This window comes from Lepidochelys kempii, chromosome 8 (genome assembly GCF_965140285.1).
Source record: "Lepidochelys kempii isolate rLepKem1 chromosome 8, rLepKem1.hap1, whole genome shotgun sequence".
NCBI lineage: Eukaryota > Metazoa > Chordata > Testudines > Cheloniidae > Lepidochelys > Lepidochelys kempii.
This window is the reverse complement of record NC_136387.1, coordinates 60,544,773-60,572,133: the sequence shown is the minus strand read 5'-3', so window position 1 is coordinate 60,572,133 and position 27,361 is coordinate 60,544,773. Positions and strand designations below refer to the sequence as shown.

The following is a 27,361-nucleotide window of genomic DNA, read 5'->3' as shown; positions in this document are numbered from 1 at the left end:
GGGCGCCACTTCTGTTGCCTTATCTGTTGCTTGCCTATTGATTATATTGGTTATATTGAATACTTAAAGATTCTCAATTAACAAATTGATTAAACTTCAAAGGTTCAATATATTCTAGTCCCAGAATCAAGCTGTTTGATTGGGAACATTGACATGCACAGCTGCAACATTCACACTTAGGAAAAAGTTAAATTTTCAATAATTCTATTAACACTGTTTGTAAAAACACAAATGTTCTGATCCAAACAAGAATGTAGCAGTAGTGCAGTATTAGTTTGATGTCCCATGTCATATCATAGACATACTCACACAGTTCTTGTGGAGACCTAGCGGTGGGAAGGCAGGTTGTTGTCCACAGGGGTCCTATCCTGGCTCTGGCATGCCAAGCAAATCCAGTGATTTAAGTCTAATCGGCCTAGATCTTGGTTGGGCCTATTATAAGGTCTCATGGCAACTATGAATATTCATAAGAGTGTTCTGCCTCCATTGACCATAATTAACTTCCTCACCCCAATAATGTTGGGTGCACTTATCCTATAGTTTAGTATAATTGTCCCAAACTTATTAATATATACAATAGTTGCTTACTGTGGTAATCTTGCATTTATAAATCTGGTGATGTTCCTGTTCCAAAATACCCAAAACTGGTAACAACTGACATCTTGCAACCTGTCAGCATTTTGTGCATGAGCTCAGCAACGTTGAATATTACAAAATAAGCAAAATAATATCTTATGCCACCTTGTAACCTAGGGTCACTGCTGGTCAACTTATTTATGCTAAGACTCATAGGCATGACTGCCTTATTCTAACTGCTTAAGCTCATATTTTGTAGGTTTGTGTCTGTAGGTTCCTTGCATTACTGCTGAATATGATAGCTCATTTTAAGTTAACTTAAAATCTGCAATGTAGCTCATAGGCTACAGAATGTATTACCTATACAGCTCACAAGACCACTAGAGAGAAGTTAGCAAGCACTGAAAAGATCATTAGTTTGCTCATAGCAACAGCCAACAGATTGTCAGTGATCGACATGCAGACAAGAGTGAGCATGAAAATAAAGAAGAGAATAAGACTAGCTAGATAATATCAGAGTCTGAGCCAAATTATGGAAGACAGGCTTCAGTCCACAGTCAGGAACAGTGAACAATAGAAGAAACAGGTAAATATTTAAAAGGCCAAAGACTTATTTTCAGTGTTTTCCTTTGGTGTTCAAGCAAGGCTGATTTTATTTTCCACAAGAAACTACAGAAGTTACATTGGTGCACAAAAGAAAAGGCTGCTCTATAGCAGTGATCTTCAGAATGAAAGGCATTGAAAAGGATACCGATCCAATCAAAGGAGGCAATTTCAGCTTCTGTTACAGCACGTGATGCCCTTTTCTATTCTGCTAATCAGGAGAATGGGGGACAAAAATAAAATTAATTACAGGGGCATTTGCAGTCCTCTCCACACTCTAGAGTGATTTTTCTTCTAACTCTTCAGCTGAGAAGCCATCCAATGTGCTCAGGGGATCTAATTATACTAAGAAGCTGGCCTTCCTGGTGGGCTCTAATAAGTAACAGTTTGTTCCAGAACTTTACCAGTGCGAGTCAAAGGCCTGCAACTGTGTGGGACTAATGCTAGGGGCATATAATGCATAGTTTAGTAATATAATTGTGCTTGACACACCATTACCAGTGGTGCCGCTGAAATCATAGCAGCAGCTACAGTATATGAAGTAATAGTTACATTAATGTCAATCTGTAGGGGTCAGAGAGTTAATTAAGGGACTAAAGGGATAATGATCCTACCTACCACAAACACATTTATTATGTAACTTATGTATGTAGGAGCTCTATGGTGGAATTTGTGTGAACCATTTGCTTATTGTGCTACCATGGCTGGTAGGAGGGTATTTTATTTAAGCCTGTAGAAGTTGCTATAAAAGTCCTCTTAAAAACAATACTGAATCAAAAGAAACTGCATAGCATCATTTTGAGGAGAAGTTAGCAAAATGGAAAGCATGAGAATGACATCAAAGTATATTAATCATGTTACAGTTCTACCCAACACTAGAATGGCAGAATGATTCTTCTGCAAGGGTCTTACAAAGCTGTCCTTATGAAAAAGTTGCAGGTGGAAGTAAGTAATGGAAGTGGACAGTGTGGAAGTGAATGGGAGTTTTCCCTGAGCATGGAGTAAGTAAGCAGTAAATACTGATTAAAGCCCAGAGCATAAATTGAGGGTTCTGTCCTACGCACAGGGGGAAGAGAAGCCCTGTTTTGGAAGAGACTACATAAGCAATGCATAGCTACTCAACCACTGTACCCTATTGTAGCCTTTTAACATTTAAATAGAACTTAGTGATCATGTATGAAACTGCCATGGGTTCAGCTCCTGTTGCTATGGGTTCAAGCTCAACAGAGTGAAAATCACCTCTGGTACTTTTTCCAAATGTGGAGACTCCAGAACACACAAAGACCAATGATAGTGACCACAGACACAATCACAGGTACAAAGTCTTATTTGTACTACAAGTTTTTTTTCAGCAATAAATAAAGTTACAATTTCCCAATTAGATATAAATCCTATGGAAACCTATGCAATGACTAAGACTGTAGTCATATTCACATCCTCAAAGATATTCTAGGGTCTAATGAATCCCTTAAAAGGTAGACATGGATAAAGGGGTGATTCCTGCTGAGGTTTCCCTTGGTGTCTTTCCACTTTTACACAACCAGGAACCTCTTTTATATTGTTGTTCTGACCACCTCCAACACCTTCTGCATATCTGAGAGGGTATGCCTGGCTCTCTGGGTTTCAAACATTGCCTTTCATGTTAGGAGGCTATCCCTGTGAGTGACGGGCACTCCCAGTGTGTCTGTTGCCTTGGGAGTCACAAGTCCCCCAAAAGGGTAATTTTGCCTGGCATTCAAATTGAGAGCCAGAAAGAACGAGGAGATTAAACTGTGTGTCCTCATCATGAAGAGCTCCCTCCATCTGACTTCTGATCCAGGCCAGGGGATTCCCCTCATACATTAGTCTCTAAACAAATTGAGAACCTGAACCACTTTGGCACAACACTCCCTAGACCATCTAAGGGGAAAACTCAAGAATCCTCTCAAAAAGATTCTAGTAAATAGCACTCAGGTTCCCCAGGGAGGGAATCTACCTCAAAGAAATCTCTGTCGCTAATCGAGGTAAATACATTTGCTAGTTCCCAACCTGGTACCCATGAGATTGGAGGTTCCTCAAGTACTGAGCACTGCGATTACAACTAAACCCAAAGAATCTAAGGGTTCTGGCTCCAGAAGATCATGGATACCATCAAGGGATATAGGAGACAAGGAAAAAAGGACTTCCTCTTCTAAGTCAGAACTGGTAGAATCAGCCAGGCTCTTAGTACCTATATTTCTGGTACTACAGAAGACAAGACTGTCATCTAGCAGACACTCCTCAGAACACAAAGCCTGCAGTACCATCTGGTCTCTCTGCTACAATCACTTCAGCTCAGGCTGCTGCCTTTGTACTGACCACCATTTTGGTACCAGAGGAGTTTAGATTTTCTTGAGACCTCATGGTGACAAAGATGCCTGACTCCCCTTACTTCAATACCAATCCATTCTTGGTATCAAGGACCTGTAGGTCTCCAGATAGTCACCCGGCACCAATGAAGTCACCACATTTTTCTGCTGGTGCTCCATCCCTACAAAGTGATGTTACAAATGATGATGGTGATGTGGATTTCTTATTGATTTCTCCAATTTTGGTTCAGGGCTCCCCTTGTCACTAGAGACAGGGAACATATTCAAGAAAGACCCTCAAACTCCATCCTGGTGACACAAGCACTCTTGGATGCCCCCACATGTACCACACAGGCCCCCTCAATATCTACACTGGGATCCATGGGTGGCATTTCACCATCAATTCTCTAGGACCCCCAACATCAAGCATCGCCATCTAGGGGGAAAACTCAAGAATCCTCTCAAAAAGATTCTAGGAAACAGTACTCAGGTTCCCCAGGTAGGGAATCTACCTCAAAGAAATCTCTGTCGCTAGTCAAGACAATATGAGTAGAGACCCACCACTATACCCACATCAGACTTGAATATTTGTTTCATGATGATGAGACAGCTGCATATAGTTGCTTCATGAAGTGCAGCAGTTGCTGCAAAGGTCATCTGAGAACATAGTGTGGTTATGTTCTGTGACTGTGGTCTTCCGAAGTCCATCCAAAGGGGCATCAGTTTGCTTGGAAAAAACACAAAGACAAGTTGAGCCTTCAGGGCCTTTTACAAGCATCTGTCTTTTTAGCCAAAGAAGGTCACATTTTCCTCTTACTTATAATGGTGCAATCCCACTGAAGTCAATGGGATGGCACCTATAGATGAAAGGAGAATTTAGTCCAGATACTTTTCAGTTATTTTCACTCTGATTGTAGCTAAAACTGTTTGCATGTAATACTGAATAAAAAAGTGTATTGGCGTAAAGGGTGGAGAGAGAGAGAGAGAGAGAGAGAGATTTGGTGGGTAGTTTTCTGCTGGGATGGCATTTTAAGTCAATCACGTCGTTAATCAGGGATTAGATGATACTCTGCACCTATGAAGGGCTAAGCCACATCCCCATTTCCATTTAAAATAAATCAATGTGTTTATCAGAGTGGGAGTTCATTTTTTGGGAGGAAAAGGAGGGCAAACGTATCTTTTTTTCAGACTTGTGATCTAAAATATGCTGTACAGTATTGACACAGCAAGAACTTCCAAGCAGGCTCAACAAGGGAATGGACATATTTCAAAGAAGCATCCACTAACTTTAATTAAGCTCTCCTCAGGCCCATAACTGTGGAAAGCTTTTTACTTTTATTTTTTTACCAAACAGTGGGGGGTTTTTTAAACAAACTCAAAAATTTCAACTTAAGCTACTAAGTGGAAATAAGAAAGTCATCATAAGGAACTGAAGCAAACTTTCATTCTTAATGCAAATCATCATACTAGTCAGCACTCAATCTCTTTGGTAAAAGGTTGCCTGCCAAGACCTGACTTCAGAGTTTTATAATTTTACCTGTCAGGAATAAAATTCTCTGTTTTAACCTTTAAGGATCTAGGCTCAGGTTTCTGTATTTTTCTTGTATGAGATGCCATGACTAGGACCAAATGCATGGCAAAATTCCACTCTCAGAACTGCATGATGGATCCTGACTCTGACATTGTGCTTTGTCTATATGTGAGGATCTGTAACTGAAGTAAATGAAGTGAACTGGAGATATTAGTATGGGATCTGCACATAAAGGGAACTCATAATTTGGCAGTCAGGTTCCATTGTATGTATCTGAAAGTAACTCTTTGTCCACAATTATGGCACTGTATTCCCTGCCTTTCTTACTATAAATTAAGAGCTAGTGATTAAAGACGATCAGAAAATGGAATGGAAAATTTCAAGTTTTTTTGCAGAAAACAGAATCTGAAATATTTAGGCCAAACCCCAAAATATGTCAATTATGAAATGCCTCTGCAGTGCCTAAAGTGAGTTATAGTTTTGGTGCCTTATTCTTCACTATAGTACATGCTTCCTTGATGAGGAGAGGAAGTCATGAATCCTGGAAGTTGCGTGGCTGTGATGCATCATGGGAGATGTAGTTTGATTGGATCCTAGCCCATTGAGGAGAATGGGAACATGAGTCACCTGAACTTACAGGTCCCATGAGGAACCACAATGTCATTTCCTTATTGAAACACTTGATTGGGCCAAAATATGTTTTGGGAGTTTGGTTTTTTGAACAAAAAACCCTACTAATTTGTCTGATTGTTCATAAAAATGTCATTTAGTCAAAAATCAAATTTTGATTAAAAATGGTTCTGATGGAAAATTTTTGACAAACACATACTCTTGGAAAGTGCAGTTGTTTAAAAAACTCAACTTTTACTAACTGATACCATGCCTTATGACAGCCATTTTCAATGGCATGTTTAGGGGAAAGGGGTGGTACCTCAGACACTGCTCACTGGCACTTGTTGGCAAGTGCTGACATTTTAATGGTGACCATTCTAAGAGACAGATCCTCAATTAGAGCCAGTCCGGCTCTGTTAACTTTAATAGAGTGTTTACCATTGATGTACCACAGATATTTAAATAATTTGCTTCAAAATGATTGTTTTTAGTAAAGTTTAACTTAGCATGTATGCAGGTAATAAACTTGGACCTTAAACAATTATTGAATTGTTTTTTAAAAAGCATTTCTGTTCACTTTTGAGTTATAAGAAGCAGGGAATATCATAATAACCAGAAGAGGTGAGGCCACAAAACTAAGATGCAACAGGAAAAAAGATAAAAAATCTAGAAAAAATATTATTGGAAAGTTCTTATTTTTAAACCAACATATGGAACTCAGTTAGGGTGACCAGATAGCAAGTGTGAAAAATTGGGACAGGAGGTGGGGGGTAATAGGCACCTATGTAAGAAAAAGCCCCAAATATTGGGACTGTCCCTATAAAATCAGTACTAAGTATTTAATTCTCTGTGAAATTCTGTAGGCTGGTTTTAAAATCCTGTAGAAAAGTGAACATTCTCTATTAAATACTAAAGGTGTTCCAAGTAATTTCCACAGAACTCAATTTCAGTCCCAATCCTACAATGAGCCTTGTACTTACATGAAGGTCCATTGAAGCCACTTGAGTGAAGACAATGGGACAAAGTAGGACAAGGGCCTTAGTTTTTGCTACTAGTTGAATCTCTTTTAAATTATGGGATTTTTCTGCAAGAGGGAATGCAAATGGAAAAGAAATGCTGATGATATATTTTATATTAGAGTAGCTAGATATGATTTTAGAAATCTAAGACACCAGTAACTAATTTTAGAAAAAAAGAAAATCTGCTAGCTTCACACATTGTCCCTAGAAAATGAAAAATCAAGGAAACTGGCCCAACATCTCATCAACAAGTAGTCGGTTCATTTTCTTTTTGTGTACTTATTAAGTATTTGGCCATGTCTTTAGCTGTACTTTAAAACATATACTAACAAATGTCATCTGTGAAGAATGTGGGAGGTATGTGTATTATTTTTAAGGAGCATTTTTTATATGTGGGTTTGGTGGCTGTGGTATTGCTGACTAAAAGGTGACAAAGGGTTAAACTCTGTAGGAACCCACAAACAATGGTTCAATTGTCTGGTTCTCAAATAAACACTTCCAGGAATCTACTGTATGAAGACTACCTCTAACTAGGATTGCCATACATCTGGGTTTTCCCAGACATTGCCTCTTTTTTGGTCCTCCACCGTCTCTCTGGGTAGATTTTTTTCAAATAACAGGCAATATCCAGGATTTTTAAAGAGCAGTCATTGCAGCTCAGAAAGAGCCCTTATTGGTCTGCTTCCTGATTCGTCCCTCTCTGCATCCGCAGCTGATTTGTCCATTCCCCTGCAGCCACAGCTACTGGATCCTGCCCACCCAGTCCCCGGCTCTCATTGCTGGGGAGGGGCTTGCACAGAGAGGTGCTGACCGATGGCTGGTACTGCATCCTGGACTTGTGCCAGCTACCCTGCCACAGTGACAGGGAGTGACACTGCCCCCCACCTCCAGTAAGTATCCCTGCTGCAGGTACCCCTTCCAACCTCACTCAATACCCTTACCAGTACACTCACCCCTCCCGCACCCCCGATCCAGCTATTCCCTTCAGCACGCCCATGTACCCTTCCCAGTACAAACACACCCCTCCACCACCCTCCAAATACCCCCTCCAGCACTCCCTTCCCCCAGCAGTGTCCTCCTTTTTGGAACCTGAAATATGGTAACCTACCTCTAACCCCATCTGAAGATGCACAAACCAGTATGCAAAAGGTTCAGGGTGCCAGGGCAGACATAGGAACTTTAAATGGGTCAAAGAGTGTCTGTGAATTCAGAGACGCTGACTGAAAGAGAAGGTCTGCAGAGATGGACTGGAACAAGTGGATCCCACCTAAACAGGCCATGAAAAGATAAGATTTAGGTGAGCTAAGCTGTGTTCAGGGTTTTGTTATTTTAATGCTTTTTTGTCTGCTTGCAAAGTTCCTAGAGCACCCAGAGACTATTCTAGAACAGGGGCCAAATCCAGTTGGACCTTCTGGAAGTAATCAAGTTGAGAAAACCAAGGGCACAGTTAAAAATGGGCTGAATCATGGGATTTCACTCAGGGAGAAATGAAGGTGTAGGCCTGCCACCTGACAGAAGTCCCATGGAGAGACTAAAGGAAAGGTCACATGTACAGCTCACTCCTGAACCATAAAACTCTGTCTGCAGGTTCAGCCTAACACCTTAAATAACAAAATTCCATTTTAACAGCCTATCTTTACAGCCATAGAAATGTAAATGATCTCCCTATATACCTCTACATTTTACACTGCCTTGTTCTACATTGCAGCCCAGCTGGTAATTCCTGTAGGAGTTTATCTCTACCACTATGCTATTCTGAAATATATCAGATATATTTTCGGCTGCTGTTTTTTTCTGCACCAGCAGTCATTGAAAAACAGCCGCTGGCGGAATTTGCTTTCTTACAGTGCAGTAGAATGCATAACACTTGAACTGATTTCTGTGTTTGGCTCTATGCACTGAGCACTGGGCAAGGCTAAAGCTTTCAGCAGCTGTACAGCCTGGTGAAATTGAAACTGAAATACAGCAGCCATACAGACACCACTGCTAGTGAATCAAAGCAGGAACCTTGTGATGGTCACAGGGGTACCAGCAGCACATTCCCCCTTTATGTCACAATGATGGGGACCTAACCTGCAAGTGGCAATTCATGAAAGGACTGCATCACTTGTGCAGAGCCCCCACTGAAGTCACATAATCACAGCAGTTCATCTGTGTGCTGCTAATTGCTGGATAGTGGGTAATGTGCATCAAAGTAATACTAAGTGGGGTAATGAATTTTGGTGGATGATTTCTCTTCCATCACTTCCATTTCTGTTAAGATCATCAACATGTCTCCAAGTAACTCTGAGTGAATAATTGCTTTGTTATCTATTGACATAAGGTGCCACAAGTACTCCAGTTCTTTTTGCGGATACAGACTAACACGGCTGCTACTCTGAAACCTGTCATTAATTACCATACACTTGTTGGGTATTATTCCGCTCCAGCACAGTTCTACACTGTTGTCAGTCTGGAGTAACTACTGAAGTCAATGGAATTAGTCTGAATTTACACTGCTGTAACTCAGAGCAGAATCTGGACCCGTTAAGAACTCACAAAAAGTCTCAATAATTTAGAGAGATCTCTAATAACCCAGCAATTAACAGCCAATTTAGAGTCTGGAAGCAGATGTTATTAAACAGGGAACCTGCTTGCAGGGCTGGCTCTTGATTTTTTGTCGGCCCAAGCAGCAAAAAAAAACCCAAAAAAACAAAAAACCTCCCTAATACACGACCGGCGGAGAGAACAGGAACATCGGAGGGAGCTGCCACCTACGGCGAGACCCGAGCCAGAACAGCAGCTGCGGAATTGCTGCCACAGGAAACAACAGAGAGGAGCAGCCGCCGGGGCTGCTGCTGGAGTGCCGCCCCAAGAACAGCCAGAATGCCACCCCTTGCTTAGCTGGTGCCTAGAGCCAGCCCTGCATGCTTGGGAGGGAAACTATATTACCTTTTAGAGAATTCAATTTAAGCATTAACTTCCCAATTCACACTTGTGCATTCTGCAGCTAAGGTCTGCTTCTACTCATGTAAACATGCAATGAAGAATGGGGAGGGTGGACTCTGGTATCTGGAGATATCCACCACATTACCTTCTACAGGAGATGAATTAGCAGAGGGCCCATACTAAATGATTTCACTCTGTCCACATGAAATCTGGCTGCTTTTGTGCATTCTCTGACCACTCCCCACTGCTGGCAACATGGCTATCTCATGTGGTGTGATGCAACTGACTTTCCCTGTGGTGGCTGCTTATTTATACCCTTGTGAAATTGTGCTAGAGGAGGAATTAATGCTGACATTAACATCATTAACTTCCCCAGCTATTTGGTGCATGTGCTAAGCCACTTCTCCATGGGAACTTGCAGCACAAAGTAGCTTCTCTTCTCACACATAAAAGCATTCATTTCTCCTTGGTGCAGATTTAGACCCTGATCCAAAGTCCTTTGGAATAAATGGGAATCTCTCCATGGAGTTCTATGTGCTTTGGATCAGGCCCTTATAGCAGAGACGCTAGAGTGGATACCTGGTTGTAAGATATAACCAGACCCTTGGCATCTCCTATGTCCCTTTTGAGCTGCCTCAGAAACATAGAGGGGGTAAAGAACTGCCTTAAGACAGCAGCTGAGGATTTCCCTGGCTTATCTTATGGGTAAGCGTATACCACTATGTGGAATATTGGTGGTGAGGAGGGAGCATATCAGAGGTGAGACGGGGCAGTCCTGAGGGCTATTATGTGCTGGTGCAGGATAGTTGCACTTGCATAGTGGGACAGTAGCACACCCCTGCCACTGCCTTGGGTTAGGGGGATGGAAAGGTGATGCAAAATGACTTTCCCTAGGTGTACCAAGCTCTGCTTTGTTGCTCCTGGGGATTTAACCTCATGTTTCCAACTTTTTCCTCTGAGTAGTTCCACCCTGCCCTCTCCTATGGACGATTTCTAAATGAGTAATGCATATGTGCTTTCCTCCACACTCCTGAAGAGCAAACCAAAACAATATCCTTATACATTAAACTAAATTATATTAATTTTAAAATATCCTTACTTATTATTTATCATGGGCACTACAGCAGCATGCAAAGGCCCCAGTCAGAAATTATTATTATTTATTATTTTTTTATTATTTTACAAAAATCCAACCAAAGCATTTCTGTGGTTAACTGTAGTAATCTTAAATTGACACAGGATGTTTTTGGCATATGTTGTAGAAATGCAGAGTAATACAAACATTTCAGAATGAGTTAGCCACTAATTGACCAGACATTTTAGAGCTACAAAAGAGTTATACTCCAAGAATATGCTTGATTCATGACTTATTAGCAGTAGGAATTAATAGGTACCCTGCCATTTTGTCAGTCGCACAAAAGTTATTGGAATACCACAATGCTGAATAAAATAAAGGACATGTTTGCAGAGAATATTTAGGTTGACTGGGGATAGTACATATATAAAAAACACACCCCAATGTGTGTTTGATATTACCACTGCAAACATAGATTAATATGAAATACCTCAAAACTATTGTAATTTAACTAATTGCAAATTTTAAAGCTCTAATGTTTAACCTTCTGTCCAGGTGGGAAGAGACAAAATTACCCAGATTTATGCCTGCTAGTTCAATTGAAGGTGCAAAAAATGATGGTGCAAATTTTTGTGGGTTAAATTTGGTCACCATTATTAAAATTTGTCCCTTTATGTGTAGTGTTATCCCTCCCCTGGGAAGAAAACCAAAGAAATTTTTCAGCAAAAATATTCAAAAGAAAACAAAATACATTTTGGCTCTGTTCATCCCATTAAACTGAGCAGAACCCAAGTGAGTTGGTAATTACTTACTTAGACCTGCCAAACACACAAAATCAATGTGTCAACTCAAATGCACATTTGTGCTATTGGCATTTGTTCAGTTAATTTACTGGCATAAAGTTAAGTGAGCTTTTGAGACCAAATCTGTATTTGATGTTAGACATTGGACATACCAATCACCTGTTATGACAAAATAATGACATTTTCAAATCTTGGTACCTAAAGTTAGATTCCTGTGGGTGAGATTTTCAAAAGTGTTCACTGGCAGCCTAACTCTGCTCCCACTGAAGGCTATGTGAGTAGTGGGTGTTGATCCTGCTTTGAGCAGGGGGTTGGACTAGATGACCTCCTGAGGTCCCTTCCAACCCTGATATTCTGTGATTCTATGATTCTCATTGGCTTCAACTGGAGCAGAATTAGGCCAATGTTGACCACTTCTGAATACCCCACCTTAAATTTATATTTTGGTCACTAAATATAAATGGCCTGATTTTCAGATGTGCTGAGTACTCACAAATTCCAGTGAAGATAATAGAAGCTGTAAAAATTAACATTTTTGAGAGTAGGACCTCTTATGTTTTGGTGCTTAAATGTGGATTTAGGAGCATAATTTTAAGTTTGAAAATTTGATCCTTAGTTTTTGTATTATCTTGAATATGATTAATTTTTCAGTTCTCTCAATATGCTCAGTGCTGTACAAGACACAAAATGAAGTTGGCCCCTTGCCCTGAGCATTGGACAACCTAGCTGCAAATCTGAATTTCTGGTTCCATTCCCACCAATCTAAAATTCTGGAATTCCTTAGCACTGACTACAATAAGCAAAACTTTAAATTCCCCCAGACAGACTTTGAAATAGGATGAAGTGAGTTCATAAATATGGTGTTTTCAGTTCAGCTTGAAATGAAGTGTTCACATCATTAAAAATGGCAGAAAGCCCAATACTAGAGAACAAGAAAGACTTGGATTATCTTTTCTCCTTCTAGTCACAGACACAGCACATTGGTGGGACAGGGAGACAATGCTTGCATTACTTTTACCCTTGTCATACTTTGCTGAATACAGGACTTTGAGTCTATTAATCTAGTACCTTTTACCAAGGCTTATTTCACTCCCTCCCACACAGAGAGAATTTAAAATTAACTTGGCAGAGGACAATTTAAATTCTATCCATTTAGCATTGTAATTTGTAGCTGATTCAGCAGAATGCTTTGTGATATCATATGCAAACACTGCCTGAAAGGTATTTCTATTGTATCACTTTACTGTTATACTTACACTGATACAGCTTCTGTGAAAAAATCACGCTAGCTGACAGAATGGAGTGCTTGCTTTTCTAATCTTTTCATTTATTTTCCCTTTGGAACTCACTATCCTTTGCAGCTTGACTGACCCCAGTAAGTTAAATATTCCATTTCATCTCATTCTTTACTAGCAGAGAGTACATTCTCTGCTTCCTCTCCTGCTACATTTTCATCTAGAGATCAACTTTGACTTTGCAGCATTTACAATCCAGCCGTCTTTCCCACAACATTCATCATTTTTCAGTTTGTGCGTGTGTAAAGGTTGCCATGGAAGGAAAGCAAAGTCATCTAGAAAGTTAGGCCCAGTCAGTGATTCTTCTTTATTCCAAAGTTTTAAATACCTAATACCTGTGGTGAGCTGGAGCCGGTTTGCGCAAACTGGTTGTTAAATTTTGAAGCCGGTTTAGAAGCGGGTGTTAAAAGGTTGGGCAAACTCCAGCCGTCAGGCCACATCCGCCCCGCAGGACCGTCCTGTCCAGCCTGCCGGAGCTCCTGGCTGGGGAGGCTCCCCTGGCTGAGAATCCCTTTTTAATTTTTACTCACTTGGCGGCGTTCCTTCACTCGCTCTGGGTCTTCAGCAGCACTTCAGCGGCGGGTCCTTCAGTGCCGCCGAAGACCCGGAGCAAGTGAAGCGTGCCACTGAAGTGCCGCCGAAGACTTGGAGTGACTGAAGGACCAGTTCTTCAGATTTTGGCAGCTCATCACTGCCTAGTACGCTTTCCAACTCCTAATTCAGGGAATCAATCATAGAGCTGGGAAGTGGTGACAGACTGTATCCTTTTTTGGACACTAATAAACTGATTGAAAACCATCCAACATAGCCTACATTTTTTTGAAAGTCAGTATCTTAAACCTTTGGGCAATATGTGTTCTAGTAAGGCATGCATTCTCATAAGCAGCTTAAAGAGAAACCTCAATGACCAAAGTGGCTGTACAAATATTGTATGCATTGGTACAAAGAAGGCCAACTAGCAGAATGTGTGTCAGTCAAAAAATTTTAACTTCATTAGCTTCTGACATTCTAAATGGTCTTCAGAGATTACACAAAGGGTCACTGATTTACTCCCCACAAAGGCTATGTTAATGAAAACAAGCTACATAATTTATAATCTATTACATTTATTATTATTGTTTATGCAGCACCATGGGTGTATGGAGCTTTACACACAAATAAAATTGCATGTCCTTGCTCCAAAGAGCTCACAATCCGTATTAAACTTAATACAGCAAAGGATGTCAATAAACAAAGGCTCATGGAAATAGGAGGACAAGGGCTATGTATTGACTGTCTGAAGATGTCCTTGCAAAACCCTGCAGCTGAGTTGGATAAAGGTTAAGGCAGAGGGCAGGGAGACAAAATTCCCAGGTTATCTTCTAAGTTTGGAAAGTACGCTTTCTTTCTGTCTTGGGGCAAGGAAATTAACCTTTCTGAATTCATTATAGCCTTGTGTAAAATACCTATCTCACAGGAGTCTTATGTGTGTAACGTGTTTGAGATACAAGGATGGAAGAGTGTTAATTATTATTAGCTGTTTAGGAGCTGTGTGGTGGCCTTATTGGTGGCAGCTAGGTACAGAAGAAAGAATTAATTTTCTGTCATTTATTCAGTTACATAGATCTAAGGAAAAATGTCATGAAGCAGAATGGCCTGGCCATTTTGCTGATGCCTCAGAGCAGATTCTGTTATACCATGATAAGTTTGCATGTGGGGGCGCTGTGAGAGGTAATAAAAGGAAAAGCTGGGCACTGAGGAAGATAAATAAAATTAACTGTTCATCAGCATTTCAAGGGATGAGATCATTCCTTACGCCGATCTCCCTACTGGTTATTCTAAATATATTTTCATGGTCATCTAATGGGAACTATGAAGGGTCCCTTTGATTTCTTTTCCTATCTTTGTACGATTTTATGTTGAATACCCTTTCCGCTATTAGCCGGTGCAGAGTTGTCCAAGTTCTGTCACATGTAAAAACTTTATAGCCCAGCATTATGCTTCAGTTTATACACTGGTGACCTTCCAAGAGGCAAATGCTGACATACTATGAAATCTAGGTACAAGATACAAACATCTCATATCCATATGTCTCTGATTCAAAACACGGTTTGAAAAATCTTTCTAGGATGCACAAGGGCAGAGACTGGGGAAAAAGAAAGATCTCAAAAGAGAAGATCTCAGTAATGAATTTTAAAGGGTAAGCTAATAAACATACTCTCTTCTCATTTGCATCTGTAATACCCATATACCCACTGTGTTGTGATCCTTATTTCTAGGAATATCTTCTGAGAGAGCCCTCTCCTGTGTATATTTTAAATGGAACAGGCAAACATGTTGGATGCAAATGTTGTGGGCTCTAGTTCCTCCTTCATGTGCAATGGAGCCACAAACTCAGAGTCAAAATGAATAATTTTTTTACAATGTTATATTAACAAATTACAAAAGGGTAGGTTAAGCAGTTTCTCATTAGGGTAAGGCTGTTGCTCAAACCTTTGAGCTCCCTGTTCTTGAAAATGGGTTATCAGAGCAACTACATCTCTCAGCAATAAGGGATGCTACTTATTAACCTCTTAATCAAGAATATTTTGGTGCCCAGACTAATGAAGTGTGTGTGTGGCTTGTTCATGTCGTATTTAGTTATTGACAAGAAACAAGGAAGAAAGGGGAAAACTGATTATGATATGAGACTCCTAAATAGCCAAGATAATCATTCTAAGGAAGACCAAATATTGGCTGCCTGCTTTAGGGACAGAAATTTAGATAAGAAGGAATCTGAGATTCTAAAAGAATAAAGTCCTAGAAGCCTGAAAAAAATTAATCAGGAGTCAAACTCTCTCCAGACAAGAGCCAGTGAAACTTAAATGTAAAGCTGTCTGTAGAAACCTATATGAGTGACTTGATTTTCAGAGATACTCAGCACCTCTGACAATCAGGCCCTAACTGACTAACATTGAGCCCTCAAAAATAAGTTGCACACCCTACTTTAGGGGCCAGTTTAGGCACCCAACTCTGAAATTGTTGATCAATTTTCCTTTATGGGTGAGGAAAATAAAAGTTCAATTGCAGTAAAGGAAATTACTATGGAAGGTCTGCAACTGAGGAATTTGCTGCGTGGAAAGAAAATATGAAAGGGCATGTAACTACTGTATGGGTTTTACAAATGGGGCCTGATCCTAAACTACAGAAATCAAGGAGGCCTTAGAAGAATTAAGGCTTAAGTAGCTGTGTAGTGTGGAGCTTGACTTAGCCAGTGGAACAACTTGGATCTCTAAAAGATGACAAGGAGTATTGAGGGAAGACCAGGAAAGTCTGTTATCTACTCCTGCAACAACCTTTCCCCCAGATCTGTGAAGCAAAAGTCCAAAGAGAGTATTGAGAAATTTAGCAACACCAAGAAAGAGCAAAGGGCTAGCAAGGAACAAGGTGCCATTCAAGTTCCAAAACTCATAGGAGACCCAGGAGAGTGCTTAATCAGTAATTGGGGCTAAAAGGTTAAGTAACATGTAAAAAAGAGCTAGGAACATATTATGGGAAAACTAGGGAAAGAATAGGGTACCATTTATTAAGAATCTCCTAATATCATTAAAATAAACATATCAAATTAAGTCAAATATGTTTTTATTATGTGTAGGAAGGCTTGGAGGAAGGATAGGAGCCAGTAGCTATATGTGTAATCAGACCTCCTGCATGTCTACTGATTAAAACTCTTTATATACATATGTTTTGCATCAAAGTAGCCTCTCATGAAAGTAAAATGTTGAGAGCAAAGTTAACAACTTCAAGAATTCTCAAAGCAAAAAAGAAAAAAGGATATGGTCAAGACTCAGAGGTGAGTCTAGAGAGAGCCTAAAAATATTGTAATTTATACCTTCTTCCGGCTCTCTCAATGTGCTCTTCTCTTTCTGAAGATCATGGGGGGACTTAGACTCCCTCTAGAATCTGTTAGGATTTAGATTCATTCTAGATTCCTACCCACTTAGTGACTTGTAGCTACACATGCACATAAACACATATTTATATATCACTGAATTTATATATCACTGCATCAACATGTAAGAGCTAATGGGTTGGTATCACTCACATACCAAGGAGTCAGAAGAGTGGAAATTACCAAGAAAAGCAAACAGGAGGATTTAAGGGTGTGAATAATTCTATCTCTTATTTTAAAGTTAGGAGGGGTCATTTTAGGCCCCAATTCTGCCACTCTTACTCATGTTAAGTAGGAACTTGCTCCACAAGCAGTCCCATTGATTTAAACCTGAAAGTGGTAAATCTCTGGATGTCTGTGGGAAAACTAGGGAAAGAAAGGGTATTCTGATTTGACACCAACTTTGACATCATGTCTGAATATGATTCAGTAAAAGAAAACAAATCAGGAGAAGTTCAGCTCTATGGAGTAATTATCTTGAAAATTGCAGTGTCTACTCAGTCTCTGTGGGAGAGGACAGACTTAAATCTGGTCATAAAGGCTTTGGACATATAGCTGCAATACATGGAACAACAACTTCAGTGCTATGCTAAATTTGCTTCTCAAAATAAGGAGATTTTTAACTTTTCCGTACCTTACAACCAGTTCTCATTTTGGAGCATGTCCTTCATTTTAGACCCAAAAGTGCCTGTGTTTCACTCAAACCTGTTTTGTGTGGGTCCACTGGAATTACTATAAGTTGTGACACAAAAAATGCTAACTTATTAAACTAATGCTGTATAAATATTGACAGAATATGATAATCCTATCTCATTTTAAGATTTCTTCGCCATTGTTTTTGTGATGTTCCGTAGTCTGGGTTTGTGCCACACGATACCTTTTAAATTATCCTGGTAGGTCAGACATATATTTGTAATACATTTTTATATGAGAACTACTTTTTAAAATGCTGATCAACAATAGCTGGGCTCTAGAGTACAACTAAAATCATTATGGTCATGATTTTATGTGAAAGAACCTTATCTACTTACTCTCATCAACAGGTGTAGTCCTTGGCTGTTAGAGGTATCAGATGACCAACCTTTTGTGGAAAATATTTCTGGTTCTGGGAAGATCAGAAGATAAAGCAAGGACCAAAGTAATATCAGTTTTATTTCCAAAATGGAAGATAGTAGGACTGGATCCAAAGCCCAGTAAGTCAATCGGCATCATTCTAATTCTTGTATGGATTGTGTATCAGCACCAGAGAGACAAACCCTTGGTTTATTTTGTGTGTGTGACCTAGGGGTGGGGGTTTGGAGGTTTGATACAGTGCCCAAGAAGTGAGATGTGTTTCTTAAAGATCATTAAGGTTTTTCCTTTTTTTTTTCATCCTTGCAGCGCAGCGAACACCTTTTACTGTTAAATGATAAGACAGTCAAAGGCCTCAATTTTACCTGGTGAACTTCCCAGTAAAATATTATAGCCTTCTTTTGCAGTTTGCTTAAACTCCTTGTCAAGACACATTAACATTGGAAGCATCAGTAATTCTTTTGAATGCCCTATTTTTATTAATGCATTTGTTATTCAAGATAATAAAACTGAACATAATAAACTCAATTTAATATGAGAAATGGTAGATGATACCTGGTGGATTTGCTGACTACAGAGTTTCAAAATACAGGCTGTGTTTCTCCTTCAAATTCCTGATACCTGGCTACTTTTTGTTCTATGTCTCAAATGTTAGGCTTTACAAAAGTGACAAGGCAACACTTATATTAAAATATAAATTCTGTTCAACAGACAAATCAAATTAAAAGCCCAAAGTATGCTGTTCAGTTTCTTAAGGTATCTGTCAGGGGACTTGTGCAATATGAATAAAATATATTATATGTTACACATCTAAAACAAAGAATTCTTGTTTTTATGGACACTACTGTATGCTGTACTTCTAATTTTGGAAAGCTCTGACTTGAACACCAGATGTTTTCTTATATAGCTTAGTTTCTTTTCTTTTTTTTCCTTTTTATTTAAGTAGCTAAGCCCCATTTCCCCAGAGCTGGTGGTTCTGTACAATATAAGCTTTTGTTAGTGCTGTTTAAACATTTGCCAAATCCCACTAACAATAACGTCGTCCAAGACATGCTGCAGTGTATGTTTCAGGTCCTTTTAAGTAATTGTATGTGAGCCTTTCACAAGAAACTCATTATAGGAAGTCAAAAGGCATCATTGTGATCTGAAGCAGGCCCAAGGAAGTTCAAGTTAGATATGATGTTGTATAGCATTTGTCAATAATCCTCACCAATATTCAGAAAACTCCTGCTTTCCTCATTTGTTCAGCATGAACACCTTACTATGGGAAAGCACAAAACAGGTACTAATTCATAGTCAATGCAAAACTACCAGCACTTAGTAATGACACAATTTGGAAGCCCTATCACCTCCATTGTTTGTCTTGTGACACTGTGTTGAAGTGACTTGCAAAATCTCTCATAGGAGCCACAGTTCATAGGACTCAGTTCTGAAAGGCTCTGAGTAGCCTCAACTCCAGCTTGCTTAAATATCTCAGAAGGGACAGCATGCACCTCCTAGGATCCTGCAATTAATGAGCAAGTTTTGTCAGTATGCTTTTTTGGAGGGGAAGGGGGGAACCTGTTTGTCAACTAAAGGCCTGACAAAACTATTAACTGACTGGATCAGACTGTCCTGAAATGCTCATCAAAATATATACTGGATCATATTTGTTATCTATTAGGATTTTCTCTAGCACCCATCACTATAATTGTTGAGTGCATCCCAGATAAACTGTCTAGTGCTATATTTTGGGAGGGCCAAGGGCAACTGGCCATGGGGGAGGTAGGACTTTCTGGTGTAACTGGATGGTGGCATAGGCTTGAGGCAGCTCCAGGGGCTCCTTTCCTTGGAGAGAAGGGGAACAGAATGAGCCCTAGTGCTCCATGGCTCTTCCTGGTGTTGTAAGGTTGAGGTGAGTTGTGGCTATGAGGATGGGTGGCCCTGACTGCCCATCTGGTGCTGGTGGCAGATGTTTTGAGAAGTGGAATGGCTCCTATTGTTCTTTCTGAGCCTCGGGCTAGCTTTGCAGCCCTCCCTTATGCAGGGCAACAGGGGGAGGGGGCAGAATGGAGAAAGGGCTCCGCTGCCCTCTCTGGAAATAGATTATCTACACACATTTCTAAAGAGAGTTTTCTGAAAACAGCAAGATAGAGAATCTCCCCTACAGCCTCTGCTTTGAGGCATAGGTTTGTTTGTCTCACAAACTGAGATTTATATGCCTGGGCTCATGTCTCACTCATATTTACATCCCATAGTTGAAATGACTCTTTCTATTTTAGTGCAGACTGAGCCAAAAGTTTTCAACTTTTATACACAGTGTTTGACTGTATATATTTAGATGTTATTGCATCTTTTCCTCAGTGTGTCCTCCTTGGAGGCTAAGTCACTACAGCGGCTGGAAAGTGAGCATTTAACATAATCTAAACTGCATCTGAAGATGGAGTTAAGCCATGGCCTTCACAACATGTGTGCCATTTGCTGATAAACAGCTAGTCATCTGCAATAGCAGAGACCAACCCTGTAAAGTTTCTATGATTCGGTTAAGCTAAGCACATAACAGTCTGGATGCTCCTTGTCCAAAGCTTCTCTGAACGATCTCAACTGATTGGAAAACTGGGCTTGAACCTCCACAACAGGACTTCTCATGAGATTTCTGCTACTCCTTTTTTTTTTTTTTTTTCTTTCTGGTTACAACTTCTCTGAGAACAGGCTTTCTTCTAATACATTGACATTGGTCCCAGCCACAGAGATGCTTGTAAAATAAATAACACTATAGAAATGTGTTTACAGAGAGCTCAGAGTGCAGAAGAATGAAAAAATACTGAAAGTCAATTCAAGTTAACTTCAAAAATTATTCAGCTCAAATGTGCTGTGAACCTTTGTGTAGGATTTTAGATTTATTTGAACAATTTTTCTAAAGGCCAGAACTTCAGCTGCCATGTAAAGCAGTCCATTAATATGAGCAGTTTGTCAGCTGAGGATTTTGCCCCTAGTTTCAAAGGGAACCTGAACATAGCCTCCATGTGTGCACAAGTAGTCCCTTGTGAAGGCAATTTGTTGCATACTACATCCATTGCTTGCAAATGAGACTATTCACACACACACACACACAACTCCCTTCTGCTTGCTTCACCCCTTGCACGCACAAATGGAATTTATGCATGTAAATTAATGCTGTCCAATGATAGGTCACAAAAAAGTGCACACAAGGGTTTGAAGGCATATAGCAGCAATATTTTGAAAATGTGTCCCCTATACGTCTGAAAAGTGAAACCTGCAGAGCCAGTGTACATGTATATTACAGGTATCAACTTTGTGGGAAACGGGGTGTGTGGGGTGGGAAGGGAGGAAGTGTAGCTGCCTCTATGCAGACATCCCCATCATTATACCTGCATGCTGTGTACTGCATAATAGCTGTAAGGCAAAGTGTGTGTGGGGGGGCTGGGGTGGGGGGGTTGCGATTGGCAGGGTGGAGGGGTGAGATGGACCAGCTGTCTGCTGAATTTGAACAGCCACACACAAAGGTAATTGGAAGAGGCAACCATGGAACTATGTGGCATCTTAACAATCAGATGCAGTAGTGTTTTGTCATGCTTTTAGGCACTAGTGTGGCTTTGTATGTATAAGGCTTAAATATAGATGGATTATTTACTCCTGGTATGAAATTTGTAGTGCAGCATTCATGCTTGGTGTAAACTGAGAAACATACACTAATTGTTTTTTAAAAAAATCTTTGTGATGTGAAAAGAGTTGAGAAATAAAATTCAAGGGGAAATCCACAGGGTAAAAACATTTCAGCAGGTCCTCCTTTGTCGTCTTCTTTCGTCACTGGCTGCTGGTCAGCTGTTCAGCAGGCATGGAGGGGGCACCTCTTAACATTGCTACACCAGAGGCTGCTAATTAACACCGAGATAGAGAAGCACTCTGCAGCTCAAGCTATGGTGAGTGTCCCAAAATAGGGGGAGGGAGGAGGTCTGCTGCAAAGAAGGTTTAGATGATGGTTGCCCTGGTATGAGTGTAGGGAAAGTGCAGTGAATATTGCCAGTTTTTTCACAGGCAGTGCCAATTTTGGCTGATACCTCACTCCCAAGAGTGCCAAAAGGCCAGAGAACCCAGGTCCTTGTTGATAAATTGTATAGTTAATTTCCTGATCACATGTTGGTTCATTATTTCATTATGAAATATACTCGAGACCAAATAACCAATGTTAGTCAGGTTTATAAATATGATATAGGAAAAAGTTTCGATATAATACCAGTCCTCGAAGGGCAATCCCATGCAGTGATGTTGCATTCACCTTATGCAGAAGGTGTGCTCCCCAAGTTACACATTTCAGTAGCTGTCACTAAAATTCAACCTCTCAGTTTGTTCCAGTTCCCTAACTTGTCCTTCAGCTTTGTTTTGGATACTCAAATTCTGGGTACTGATCCATGAATGTACTTCCCTGGCTTGTACTATGACAGAAAGTGAATGTACCTTGATTTTGGCAAGTTTCCAATCTGCGTGTGCCAAAAGCTTCCTGTAGCAAATGCAAGGTGATATGGACTATTTAGAATAAGTGAACAGGATTGTGGTATAGGCCAGTTTAGGCTATATCACTGTTACAATATTTGTGCTTAATGCATACTGATTGATAAATCTATAGCTGTCTATATATATGGTGTGGATAATACATATTATTAATATGATATATGCTAGGCAGCTAAATTTAGTCAACATGCTACTGGTATCCCCAAACCGCTTGAACCCGTATGCTACTAGCCTGTTTACTATAATGGGGCCAGCAGAACTTATTGCAGAGTGGTGTGGGAAAATCTCCTGTTGCAGGGAAAGAAACAAGTCTGCCATCCAAATATTTGCAAGAGGATTGCAGAGTACCACCATTAAAGTTTCTTTGAATCACTCACAGTACTAAAAGGGACAAAGAACTCCACATGGTTCCCTCTACCCCCTATCCCAACAAACAAAAGAATGGAAAAGTGGCTATCACCTCTACCTCTTTCTGCTACCTCTGTCCAAGCACAGGACACAGATCTGATGTGGCCTGTTTAATATGGACTGCCCTATTAATTATTTTTATTTTTTAACACTTCACAAGTAAAGTCAATGTGTTTGTTCTCTAAACATGAATATGGGATGGGTGCCATTTTTAAATGGAGAAGAAGCGGGGGTGGGGAGTGAGAAAGGGAGGGAAAACACACTTTGGTCAACAGAAAGATACAAAAATGCTCATAAGGAATAATATATGTGTGATGCTGTCTCACAGGTTGTCAGCAGGCTAAGTCACTTGCACACTAATAGAAATCAAAGGAATGTTAAAAGTTCAAGGTGTGTTCAAACCAATTCACTTGTAAAATGCAACTGTATTGTTAAGTTTGACTATATCTTGTTGTTCATTTGCTATTATGCATGCCATGTAGTAAATAACCCTTGATCAAAAGGTGTGTTAGTATAAAGATGAGAATTTACTTAGCGTGCAGAACTTTATGAATATTAATGAAGTATACTTGTGTTGTTCCCACTTGTTTAACACCATTATAATGAATAGCTGGCAATTACATTAAATATATCACTGTAACTGGATTACTTGTATATGCACAGGAAGTAGGAATGTTAAACTCAAAGCAAGAGCCATTTTGTTATTCAATAGGGTTCACAGGCCTAGGCTGCATTTCCTTATCTTCGTCATCAAAGGAGGCACTGACATGGGTTAAGATGCTTGTCAGCTCACCTTATATGAGCAAGATCTATAAATATTGGATCCTGAGAATGATTCTTTATTTCTGGACTGATGATTTCTGAAAGGGTGGAATTCTGAGCAATTGGACTGAGATCCCTACAGTCATTCTAGGTAACCCTGACAAAATATCGGAAACCAGCAAATTATTACACCTTTGCTATCAAATTGAATTCATAAACTTTGATTCACCCATAACCTGCTTTAACCTCTCAATCGCTCTCATTTCTTTTTCTTAGCTAATAAATCTAATAAATAGCTCAGTTTACTAAAGAAATTAGCTTCAGCATGGTCTTTGAGATCTGAAGTATACCTTGATCTGGGGTAAGTGACTGACCTTTTGGGGCTGAGAGTAACTGAATGTGTGATGATTTTTTTGGTTTTAATAACTATTCATCATTAATTCCAGTCTGTCTGGATGGTAACATAGGCTGGAGTGTCTAAGGGGACTGGCTGTGGCTCCATGGTAGCTAATATATTGATCCAGGAGCACACATTTGTTGCTGCTTTGGTTAAATCTAATTACAGAGTATGCCACCAGTTTGGGTGCATCTGCCCTGTTTTCTGACAATCTGACCTGAGATTGGCCCTCTCAGCTGTGACCCATTCCAGGACACTGTGACAATTTATACATTTACTTTCTCATTCATCATCTGATTTATCTGCACTTGCCTGGCACAACTGGCTTGACTTCTGCAGAGTTTTTAAAAGCTCCTGTCTTGCCACATGGTTTATGTCTGCCTCTGATTTTCTTCTTTGGCCCCCACCCTCCCTACTGGGCACCTCTCTGTGTCAGGCTCCCACAAATTGTCCACAGTTGTTTGTGATAGGGGTCCATGCCAAATGTTTCATTCAGTTCACTGTAGAAGAAGAAGGTCTGTGGGGCAACCCCAGATTTGTTGCTTTCCTTCCTTGCCTTCTGATATGCCTGCTGGAGTTCCTTCGCTTTCACATGCTGCTGCTGCTCATGCCTTTCGTGCCCCAGTTTTAGCATCCCCTGTGCAATCTGCACATAGGTGTTGATATTTCTATGGCTGTTCTGTAGCTGTGCTTGCATATTCTCTTCCTCCACAGGCCAAGAAGATCCGTAACTTTTTTAGGAATGCTTCTAGTAGCTATCTGTGTGCATGGATGTGGCCTGGTCGGAAGCACTCAAGGGTGGGTTTAGGTGGTATACTTGTCAAAGTAAGCTATCATCAGGAAAAGGCATTTTAAAAACACACTGGCGGCTTTAAAAGCGATAGGGGAGGTATCGGTCACCCCTAGGTAGCAGAGTTTAAAATTGTGATTGGAGCGACCACTGTCACAGGGATAAGGGTAGGGGCATTACGAGACAGTTGCTGGAGGACTGTCAGATCAACACCAATGATACAGTGTCTACACTCATATTGTGTCAGTGGAAATAGATTGACTGTGGCTCTGTGTTGTGCAGGGAGGGGATAGTGTGTCACTGTAACAGGGTGCTTATGTTGGCAGGAAATAAATTTAGGAATAGAAGCATGCATAGCTCGGTTGAAACAAATTGACTTAGGTTAATCTAATTTTGTAGTGTAGAGCAGGCCTCAGCAATAGCTCCACCACTCATCCAAACTCTGTGGTAAATGTTTCTAGGAGGACAGGCCCTGTTGGAAAATGGCCCAAACATCAGCTCACAACTCCAAAATGGAGCTTTCAGCAAACAAAGACAACAATTCATGGGGATGAAGATACACACGCTCTTCTGGGGGAAGCATTGTGGAGGACACCTGAACCTTCCATGGTCACTAACAGAGGACAGCAGAATTGGACTTAGGAAAATTACTTGGGTATATGTGGATAGTAGATAAAATATTTACCACTAGTGCATTCCCTTTGCAATATCAGTCCTTACCAAAGTAAATGCCTTGCATTAAATACACTAAGTTAAAAAAACCCTCATTGATATGTCTCCATTATATGCTAAAATAGTTTTACTGCTCATAGCCTTAAAATTAATTACCACTTGGAAGCACTATCTCAGCATGGTCCAGTAAAATAAATTGGCTCACTTAGAGGGCCGAGTCATTGGTGGTGGTCTTCTTTTATGATGCTTGAAAACCCAAACCAAACATGTTTTTCTCAACGTAGACTCATGAATTTTTACAGAAGGCTTATGTTGCTCTCTTATTTATTCATCCTGTCTATTACTGTATGTAATTCTCTTTGTAAATCGCCTCCCACTCTAAGGTAATCATTATCCAGCCTTCCTGCATGTGACGTGTTTGTGTTTGATTTGCCAAAGCAGTGCCATCATAATGTTTTGAGGAGTGCTTCTTGTGTGTCTTTTCTCTTCTATATTCTGTGCGCATTGTCTCAATGACAAATCATCTTACCCAGTGCTGATGTAAAATAAATACATTGGCTGCAGGGAGGAAAAGAAGATTTTTCACTTCTGTTAAGTCTTTATTGTGAAAAATCTGAGGGAAAACTTGCCAGATGGTTGCAGGCTCTATGTGAAAATATTTAGATTGCAAGCTTTTTGTGCAGATCTTGAAATTTTTCAAAGCTTTAGAGCTGATGATGGAATCAGATGGTAAATCAGAGCTGTCCCAGAATGAGATAACTCTGCATTATCTTATTACAGAACTGAGTGGATAAGCATAACTTTGTACAAGCTTCATGAGGGAAAGTGTGTGAACATGGCCTTTCTCAAGCTATTTGCCTTCCAAAGGTGGAAGTAACACAAAAATAGCTTTTGAAATAGCTTGAGAAAGGCCATTCTCTTCTTATTTCTTGACAATATGGGATCAGGGCATGACATTTTCAGAGCCATTTGAGAGAACAGAAGTTGAGGGGCATCTGGAAATATGCTGGCCCCCATGGGGGAAGAAATTCCGCAAATTAAAGGAGTGAAACTAAAATTTTTACAAAACCATGAATAGAAATGAATGAAAAAAATTGAAGGAAAGATTAAAAGAATTACTTGCATCATGGTTAAGGCAGGAATCATTTTGGAGAGGAATGAACCACTAAACATGCTCTATGGATCAACTTTTATGTGGCCATTCAGGGCTAAATTAAAAAAAAGATTCTGTTGTTCAAGTGTATCCTTGGCTCTTTCAAGCTGGCATTCAGCACTGAAGCAGTGGGCAGTTCCCCTGTGACCTAAGCAGCAGTTCTGACAGAAGTGGCCTGATCCTTCTGTAATCTGAGTATGCTGAACCTGAAAAGCTCTTGAGAATGGGACACTTATGGCTTTAGCATAGCTCCTCTTTTGAGGACTTTGCTTTTTCCTAATGGCCATGTTTTGGCTAGTCACACAGAATAAACTTTTATCCACGTTCAAACTCGAAAGGTGTTTCTCTCTCATTCTTTTGTGAAGGAAAACAGACCTCAAAAGCAAAACAATCAGAAAAAGACTGCTTTGAATTTATTTCACTCTTTCATTTTTCCTGGTTATTTAGGACATACACAAAATAAGGACCTGGTTCAGCAAGCCTTACTCCCAGTCTCAGGCCTGCAGGTTTAAACATCCACAGGAGAAAATTTAGGCTATCTAGGGAATTTGGACACCTGAATCCCATTAATTGCAAGGGGATTTGGAGCTCTATGCACTGTAATGAATCCATTCTCAAACTCTCGCAAAAGAGAGCTTTTTAAAGTTGTGATTGTTCCTCTTATAATGGGATGATGAAAGATGATAGAATCAAGCATCAACTGAAAAATTGTTAAGTTCTAAGTAAGCCTTGCCCTCTCATACCAGGATGACCTTATCTTCTTGCTCATGGGTGCAGAATTATATACTGATACTAATATGGTTTCATACATGCATATACAACTTTAAGATATTACACAATAAAAATACTTTATCTCTGACCACAAATGTCACCCATTGTGTCTGATATTTCATCAAATAAACCAGAATGTGTACATC

At 40.0% G+C, this 27,361-nt stretch overlaps 1 long non-coding RNA gene across 3 annotated transcripts in view; it reads left to right on the top strand.

The window, feature by feature from the left end:
- LOC140915982 (uncharacterized) overlaps window positions 1–18,509 on the top strand; it is a 179,741-nt gene extending 161,232 nt beyond the window's left edge. Inside the window, exons 5-6 of one of the 3 annotated variants that reach the window (XR_012160338.1) lie at window positions 17,723–17,872; window positions 18,060–18,505. This is a non-coding gene — a long non-coding RNA (uncharacterized LOC140915982). Of the gene's footprint in view, window positions 1–17,722 lie in introns of all 3 variants that reach the window. The other 2 variants (XR_012160339.1, XR_012160337.1) reach the window with 2 other exon arrangements.
- Window positions 18,510–27,361: the final 8,852 nt, after the last annotated feature.